Below are 9,470 nucleotides of genomic sequence, written 5' to 3' on the forward strand. Positions count from 1 at the left end.
TAAATTTTAAGCAGATAATAACAAATATGCAGGAAAGCGGGCAAAGGAGCAGGGCTTTTACATGCTACGCACGTAGGTTCTTACCTTCCGTTTTCAAAACCCAATTCTTCCCTAGCAGGTTCGTACACTACTCTGAAAAAGACAAATAGCTACACTCCTTCCCCGGCAACGGCGCCAAAATGTAGAGCTATAAAAAGGGTCTCTTTCACCTCTAGTTACCTCACATTAATATGTCAATCTGGGATCGTCTGGTTATTTCAAAGGGTGTCTCAGTCTGAGGCTAGCATTTGCCAGAGTAATGCTTGTAGTACAGCTATTTACAACTATGAAAGTGAACTAATGCAAGTCTACAACTTAACTACTTCAAAGGACTAAATCACACCAAGTATTGCATCAGCCGAAGGTTCGGTAGCAATAACCCATCCTTTTTATAACTGATGAGAATAGATCAGAGGCCTGGGAGCCAAATAGCAGATGCTGGGCTCGCTACAGCCTAGGATCGTTCTTAATGATTAGAAATGAAACAGCAGATAAAAGAAGTGATAATGAAATGGAACAACACATTAGCCAAGGGCTTGGTAGCAATAACACATCCTTTTCATAGTTGACGGGAGCAGATCAGAGGTCTGGGGACCAAGTAGCAGATTCTGGGGTCCTCTATAGCCTAAGTCCGTCCTCAAGAAACAACAAATTAGCAATCTGGAAATGGAACAACAAATTGAAATGGAACAACAAATAAATGGAACAACAAATAAATGGAACAACAGGTAAATGGAACAGTAGTTCAAGAATAGAACAGTAATCGAAATAAGTAATAACCGAGTTCTTTAAGCTGCAACTCTATTTAACCATGCCAATCAAAACACCAATCCCTCAATCTTATATGATGGAACAATACTATAGAACCTTAGAAACACACCATACTTAATCTGATTCTGTTAAAACACATACGACTGTATCTCATAATAAAGAATAGTCACATTCGATACCCATGTAAAACAGATCTTTCCAGATGACTTGTTATAATGCAAAACACAATCGTGAAGAATTTTGTAATAAAGTAACAGTGTCCTGTAGGGATTAATCAATGCTTAAAGAATTGGTAAAATAACATAGCATCGATATAAAGTTCAAGAACACGAATGACTTAATCACAATAGAACATGTAATAGAATATTCTCAAAACACAACAAATTACCAGAGTACGTCTATGAACAAACCACACGGAAACCACACGTATTAATACAAGAGCAAGTGTCCTCCAGGGCCAGGCCCTTAGCCTCCAGGGGTACACCGCTTAAGATAGATCCAGGCTCAAAGATAAAAGAGTGAAAAAGTCTGTATTAAAGCATGCAATAAAATTACAGGAACTCAAGTCTTCAATCGAACATAAAGATCATAGTCCTGATCTTCCTTAAAAGAAATTACACCCCCAAAAGATCCTCTCTGAAGCCAACAGTGCTACCCCTTTTATAGGGAAGATGGCGGAGATATCTAGGTACAGAAAATAGGTAAAATAGCGATCCCTCAGGATCTCAGATCCTGAGGGATTCGCAGAATCATTAATACTGTGTTACTTCTTCCCTTTTATGTTTCGTGCTGGTATCTCAGCGTCCTTTCTTGGGTTGATTCGTTGTGATCTGGTTCGTTTCTGGTCTTTCGTCAAAGGGACAATAGTTAGCTCATCCCTGTCTTTACTTTTGGAATGGCCACCTCCCGTATTTCCTCCCTCCTGCACATAGAAATGACGACTATGAGTGCTTTTCATAAATTCTTATCATTATCTAGATTTCTCATGCAAAAGGCTTTTGAGTTCTGATGAAAAGATACCAAAATGACCATCGAAACATACCTTCCTTGGTACTCCACAACGGGTTTCATATTTCATGATTGACAGTGGAAGTGCCAAAAATGTTCATCTTTTCCATGCTGCAAAGGTTCCATTTTTGAAAGGTTGCTCAGTTAAAGGAAAACCAAATAGCCTAAGCTTGGTTTCCCTAAAGTTTAAATTGCCTGTCTTAGAATATAGAGAATAATATCTAGCCAAACAGTTTAATCTTGGTCAGATTTGTAGATAGGTAGAGAACCAAAGGGACCCAACTGTTTAATCTAGGCCCTGGCAGAAATAAGTACAGATTTAGATAGGAAACATTCAAAAGAAAAATTGTAATTCTGGGTCTGCAAGTCTAAGTGCACCCTACTCAGAAAAGAAGAAAAAATGTTAGGACAATAGGCTGGGTAGGTAGCTGTTTGGTGGCAGAATGATGACTGATGATAAATTTTGTGTCTCGCAATGTCTTATCTTTTCAGATCACAGTTATCAGGCAGTTTTATTCCAAAGGAGGTACTCAGGCTGGATTTCACTAACCTCCCCTTCTTCTCATTTCCCCCAAGTCACTTACTAACATCCCCCAAGAGGTCAAGATCTCCTTGAGCCTCTCAGTTTCATCATCTCCATGATATTCGCCTTGGTGAGGATCTGCTTCACCCAAGGATTGCTCACTCATCTTCTGTGAGCCTTCTCTTCCCAACAAAGCCTAAGGTCTCATACCTTAGCGCCCTCTGTTCATCTCCATATTAACTACTAACTTTATTATATAAACTCCCTATCATTTTTTCCCTTTCCCTATTAAAATCATGTATATAAAACTCCCTTATGTAAATACTCCCTCCTGGGCATTATAGCCATAATTCTACTGAGTCCAAGAAATCACAGTCCATATAGGGCTGTCTTTAGCCTATCCGAGTCATTAAGGAGCTAGTTTGACATCTGGTCAGCTAGTAACCTCTCCCCTAGCCCAAAAACCCATTAAAAACATTAAAAAAAAACCATTTTTTGCACCTGTTCCCTACGTTCCGTACATAAAATATTAACCCCGCTTGTCAAGAAACCCATATTCCACCCTTGTCCCTAAGTCCGAATGTAAATATATCAACCTGCGCCTTTTTAACACATCAAAACCCCCATTTCTTAAGTTTAAACCCACCCGCGCAAAAAATTAAAGGAATATTCCTGCGCATATGCCGCCCCTTATCCCTCCGTCATATCACACTCCCCGCCAGCCGTTAGATTGCCCGCCCCACAGATCAACGGTGGGTGAGACGTCCCATCCCTGACCTGCCCGACGTTTAGCATCCGGTAGATGGGCAGTATTACCGTCGTACCTCCTGCCACGCATCAAGCGTTGGGCTGTGGCGGAGCCCTCTCCCCCGAAACCACCGTCGTCCATAAGCGGTGCGCCCCGAAACCGCTTATTGCCCGTGACATCACATCCCACGTCACCCCCCACCCAGTCACTATGTCGAGTCACCCGTCGTACAATGTCACATCAGGCTGACGTCATCAACACTTTTTGGGCGCAAAGGCGCACAAATCGCTCATCGCAGGATTTTTTAGGCCGAAATGGAGAATCTTCAGGGAATCTTTTGTTACATAGTCCCCAGGAAGCCCGAAAGGCCATAAAATGATCCATTTTCTTCGCAGAGCATACCGAAAGGAGAAGAAAACAATTTCAGAGGATACAGAGGCCGAACAACGGCCATCAATGTGTGATTAGACCCGTAGCACATCAGAACAACAGTCCAGATTTTGTCAAAGAGTATCAGAAAGAAGAAAGGACGCCAAAGTGTATTAGCAAAGATTTTTTAGGGGCTCGAAGCACCTGTATATTAATGAAGCCCCCAGAAAGTCAAATCAGGCATCATCAACCCATCCTTACCCTCAAATCACCATTAAGACATTCAAAGCACAGGACAGCAAAAAAGCAGAAACCCATGCACATTTATTTCAAAAGATACTGCACCAAGGACTACATAAGTTATTCAGTTTTGATATGGCCGCCCCCAGTGCAACCCGAGTTATTGCATGCATTTATTTCTGGTAGAGTTAGGTCAGTTAATTATGACCTGATTAGGTCAAGATGTAATAAAGAACTCTGTAGATAGTTTTGCCCTATATATACCACCCTCAGCATTATTTTAAGGGTTGGTCAATTGAGAAGTTCACTAGAGACTCGCTGTGTATACCTAAGTTTTTCCATAATCAAAGATTGCCGAAAGCTTGGAGGGCAAACTGTCTGTTGTGAATAAATGTTTACAGAAATATGAAGATGGAATTCTTGTGCTGCAGCCTGAAGCAATAAGTGCATCTTACCTCTGTTTATTTTTTACCACTATCTAAGTAGCAAGAAGAAAGAATAACCTAGAATTAGTTTAAATACTCTCTATGCTCAATTTCTGCTATTTCTTTATGTTTTCTTCTAATTGAATTGGTTATGAATATGAATTCCTTCTGGCTCATGTTTACCCCGATTCACCTGTGTTTGCCAATTATTTAGGGATTCTTAAATGCCCCTAGGTAGCGCCCAGTTATCTTCCCCTATTAAGCATAATTGAGAGATTCTTAATTGCCTCTCATTACTTAGCATTTCTTTCCATCCCTTTAACCTGAAACATTGTTTCATGCCCAACTATCTTGCTCCATTTTCCCTCACTGTTATTAAGGAAAAGCACCAGCAGTTTTTTCTCCTCGACTCCACGCCGAATGGTTCGAAACCCTTAGACTATGCTCTGCCTCTCTATCTGAAAAATCAATTTTCCCACCAAAAACAAAACAAAAACCCTCTGAACTCGAGACCTAGCCTAAAATCCTTTTCAAACAAAGCTAAATCCTTAAAGAGAGAGCCCTCTCTGATTGCAGGTTGGCTAGAACCTGCAGTCCAAAGTTGGTTTGTGGTTACCTCGGCCATATCCTTTTCCGGAGCTTAAGGACAACCTGAGTGATAACACTCAGATTTTGGGGCAGAAAGAAGCAGGTGTACAAACAAGAAGAACAATTGCAGAAGCTTCAAGCTATTTGGCATTACTCTCCTCCACTGAACCACAAAATGTAAAAGAGGCATGCAAAGATGAATGTTGGGTCAAAGAAATGGATGAAGAACTTGAGCAGATCGAAAAGAACAACACTTGGGAGTTGGTTCCTAGACCAAAGGATAAGAATGTTATAGGGACAAAATGGATCTTCAAAAATAAGTTGAATGAAAATGGGGAAGTAATTAGAAACAAGGCAAGACTTGTTTGTAAAGGGTATGCGCAACAAGAAGGAATAGATTTTGAGGAAACTTTTGCTCCTGTTGCAAGACTTGAGGCCATCCGAATGTTCCTTGCTCTCTCAAGCTTTCAAAAGTTCAAAGTATTTCAAATGGATGTGAAATCAACCTTTCTGAATGGAGACTTAGAAGAAGAAGTATACATTGAGTAGCCAGATGGGTTCATTCTTGGAAATGATCCAAATCTTGTATGCAGACTGAAAAAGGCTCTCTATGGTCTTAAACAAGCTCCAAGGGCTTGGTACTATCATTTGGAAAAATATCTTCATCAACAAGGTTTTTCAAAAGGATCAGCAGATAACAATCTTTATATAAAAATTGAAAATGACAAATTGCTAATACTTGTTGTGTATGTAGATGACATTATCTTTGGCAGCAATGAAGAATCTATGAGTCAAAGCTTTGCCTTGGTGATGCAGAAAGAATCGAAATGTCCTTGTTTGGAGAATTGACATATTTTCTTGGCCTGCAAATCCAACAGAAGGAAGGAGGGATCTTCTTGTCTCAAACCAAGTATCTCAAGCAGATTTTGAAGAAATATGGCATGGAAGATGCAAAACCAGTATGTACACCCATGGTCACAGGATGTAGCCTCAGTGCAAACGACGAATCAGCAGCAGTCAGGGAAAATTTTAAGAACCCCCCCTAAATTTATAAATATAATAAATGGGCGAATCTCCATGGTATATAGGAAAAATGGAAGGCGATTTTATCAATAATATAATATGTATATATAATTTTTTGGCGAATCTCTCACCAGGCATGGCGAATATTTTACTCAATTGTAAAATCCTGTAATACCTTGGTATTACCATGTGTTATCATAAACCTGGAGCTTAAAAATTACTATTAGTAATTTATAAAAATTAATAAAATTAATAGTTGATTTTTATTTTATTTTTTGTTTTAACCAAGCTAAAATGTTTAACACACATTAAATTACAACATCCATTTTTACACTTGATTTACCAAGCCCCAAGAGGGATCAAATATTTTTTCACTCTATGCTAGTTTGCATATCATGATATTTGATACCTCTCGGGGGTTAGTAGATCCAGAGTAAAGATGGATCTATGCTGGTTTAATTCCCCCATTTAAATAGGCTACATTCTATGTGAATACCATGTGCCATTTTGGTGAATACCATGGGTCAATACCATGTGCCATTTTGGTGAATACCATGGGTCAATACCATGTGCCATTTTTAGTTTTATTAATACTAATATTAAGGTTAATAATGTTTTTTTGCATGGTATTAATAACAATCTAGTCCATGGTATTTGTCCCATAGTATTTTGCCCATAGGTTTCACCTAAATATAACGCATTTTTTCAGTTTTCTTAAATATAAGGTGACTGATGGAGTAAATATAAAAAAAATGTTTTATTTGTTTACCATACCTCTTGTTTATTTATATTTTTATTCATTTACCATACCTCTTTTACAAATATGGTATTTGGCCCATAGGATTCACTTAAATAAAACCTCTTTCTTGATCCTTGATAAATAGAATGAGGGTTATGGACTAAATATAAAAAGAGGTTTTATTTATTTACCATACGTCTAGTTTATTTATATTTTTATTTATTTACCATACCTTTTGAGTAAGTATAAATGACGTTTTATTTATTTACCATACCTCCAGTTTACTTATATTTTTATTTGTTTACACCCTTGCATGTATATAAGGTGACTTATAGAGTAAATATAAAAAATGTTTTATTTATTTACCATACCTCTCATTTATTTATATTTTTATTAATTTACCATACCTCTTTTATAAATATGGTATTTGGCCCATAGGATTCACTTAAATAAAACCTATTCTTGAAAATGGGCGAATGGATTCACTTAAATAAAATCTATTCTTGAAAATGGGCGAATGGAAGGTTGTAACTCCTAATTTCAAGGGCTAAATTTACCTTTTTTACCCTCTCCCTTAAAATAAGGTGGGCTATTTGAGGTGATTTGTAAAAATTTACTATGACACAAAATATTCGCCCACTAAAAATTTAAAACCCCTTAATTTCGCCAAATGGCGAACATTCGCCCCTAAAATTTTCTATGGCAGCAGTACATCAACCAACCTAAAGATCTATGATTGGAATCTACTTTATTTGACAGGTACCCGACCAAACATCATGCATGCAGTGGGAATAGTTGGAAGATTTCAGGCAAATCCAAAGGAAACTCATCTTCATGCAGTAAAGAGAATATTCAAATATCTTCAAGGGACTCAAAATTATGGCTTATGGTATCCTAGAGATACAGATATCACACTTCATGCTTATACTGATGCAGATTGGGCCAGAAGCGTGGATGACAGGAAGAGCACAAGTGGTGGTGCATTATTTATGGGTTCCAGATTAGTATCTTGGTTCAGCAAGAAACAGAGTTTGATTGCCTTGTCTACAGCTGAAGCAAAATATGTTGCTGCTGCATCTTGCAGCACTCAACTCCTTTGGATGATGCAGACCCTGGAGGATTTTAAAATCACTTGTACACCACCTATCTCCATCTTATGTGATAATACAAGTGCAATCAGCATTTCAAAGAACCTAGTCATGCACTCAAAAACCAAGCACATACCAATCAAGTATCACTTTCTCCGGGAACAAGTGCTTGAACAAAAGGTCAAGTTGGAGTATGTTCCTTCTCAGGAACAGGTTGCTGATATACTCACCAAACCATTGCCTAGGGAGACCTTTGAATACCTCAGGCAAAAGCTGGGGGTTGTTGATGTATCATCTTGTTGTTGAATCTCTTCTGATTGTTGGTTGTACACAAGGTTCATCTGAAGTATATGCGTACATTGGTCGAAGATCGAATGGCACAAGTTCAGGGGGAGCATATCATGCATTGTTGGCATTATGGAGGAAGTACAGAAGGAGATCATGGATGCTGGTCTGAATATTGCTGCAATACGTCTCTATCTCTTTCATGATGTATAAGTCTTGGTTCTTCTTGAAGAACATCTTTTGCAGATCTCTCCTACAGTTAGGGGAGCATGAACAGCACAATTTAGAAAGAGCAGAGCTTTCAGCGTGTAGCATGAATAGATTGGTACACCTTGGCATATACAAAGGGGGAGCTCATTCAGAGATTTCAACAGGTACTTAGGGGGAGTATGAACAGCGGAATGCCTTTCTAGGAAAGAGAATATCTTGGTTCGTCCTTTGCCCTTGATGTCAAAGGGGGAGAGTGATTTGGTATTGTTGCCATCAAGTCCAAAGGGGGAGATTGTTGGCATTATGATGCATGTGTTGTACTTGATGGCAAACAACTCATAGAAGATCAACTCACTTATATATATCTAGATGAATCTACGGAAGAGATATCAGATGAAAATTCTCAGTATGACAAGTCCAAAGGGGGAGATTGTTGGCATTATGAGACAAGTGTTGTCCTTGATGGAAAATCACACAAATGATAAATTATAGTGCAGAAAATTAATTTGATAAATTATAGTGCAACAAAGTTTCCTTCATGTAGAGAAAAGTTCACGCACTTTTATGCAGAGAAAAGTTTATTCCATGTAGAGAAAAGTTCACGCACTTTTATGCAGAGAAAATTTTATTCCATGTAGAGAAAAGTTCACGCACTTTTATGCAGAGAAAAGTTTATTCCATGTAGAGAAAAGTTCACGCACTTTTATGCAAAGAAAATTTTATTTCATGTAGAGAAAAGTTCACGCACTTTTATGCAGAGAAGAGTTTATTTCATGTAGAGAAATGTTCACGCACTTTTATGCAAAGAAAAGTTTATTTCATGTAGAGAAAAGTTTACGCACTTTCATGCAGAGAAAAGTTCCCTTCATGTAAGAGAAAAGTTCACACACTTTCATGGTTGGTTCATGGTATTAGTCCGACAGCTTTTGATCCTATGGTTTTGGTCCGTGGTATTGCATCCAAAAGTGTTGATCTCACGCACTTTCATGGTTGGTTCATGGTATTAATCCAGCAGTTTTTTGATCCTATGGTTTTGGACCGTGGTATTGAGAACGAACTAAGGCTATAAAAGAGGAAGGAGATCATTTGGCAAAGCATCTTCTGAATCATTGAATATCTGATAAAGTGCTAGATCTGGAATATGGTGATTGGGTTATGGTGCAGATCTGGATCTGAATGAAGAAGGAACCTGAGCGTAAGGAGAAGGATAAGTTCTATTGATGGGTCAAAATATTAAGGCTGGAATAGTGGTATCTCTATATGATTTTGATCTGTGATATGTGGCACACGCTTGATCTATAAATCTAATAATCTGTGTTAACTAATATCTAAATACTTGAAAGAATGAATTTATAGATCTGAATTATTGATGCATGTTTTATTGTACACATGTTATGATCTGGGTATGTCTGAT

Source organism: Pinus tabuliformis, chromosome Q (genome assembly GCF_031772625.1).
Source record: "Pinus tabuliformis cultivar Carrire ecotype Pingquan chromosome Q, CPIR1, whole genome shotgun sequence".
In the NCBI taxonomy this organism is placed as follows: Eukaryota; Viridiplantae; Streptophyta; class Pinopsida; order Pinales; family Pinaceae; genus Pinus; species Pinus tabuliformis.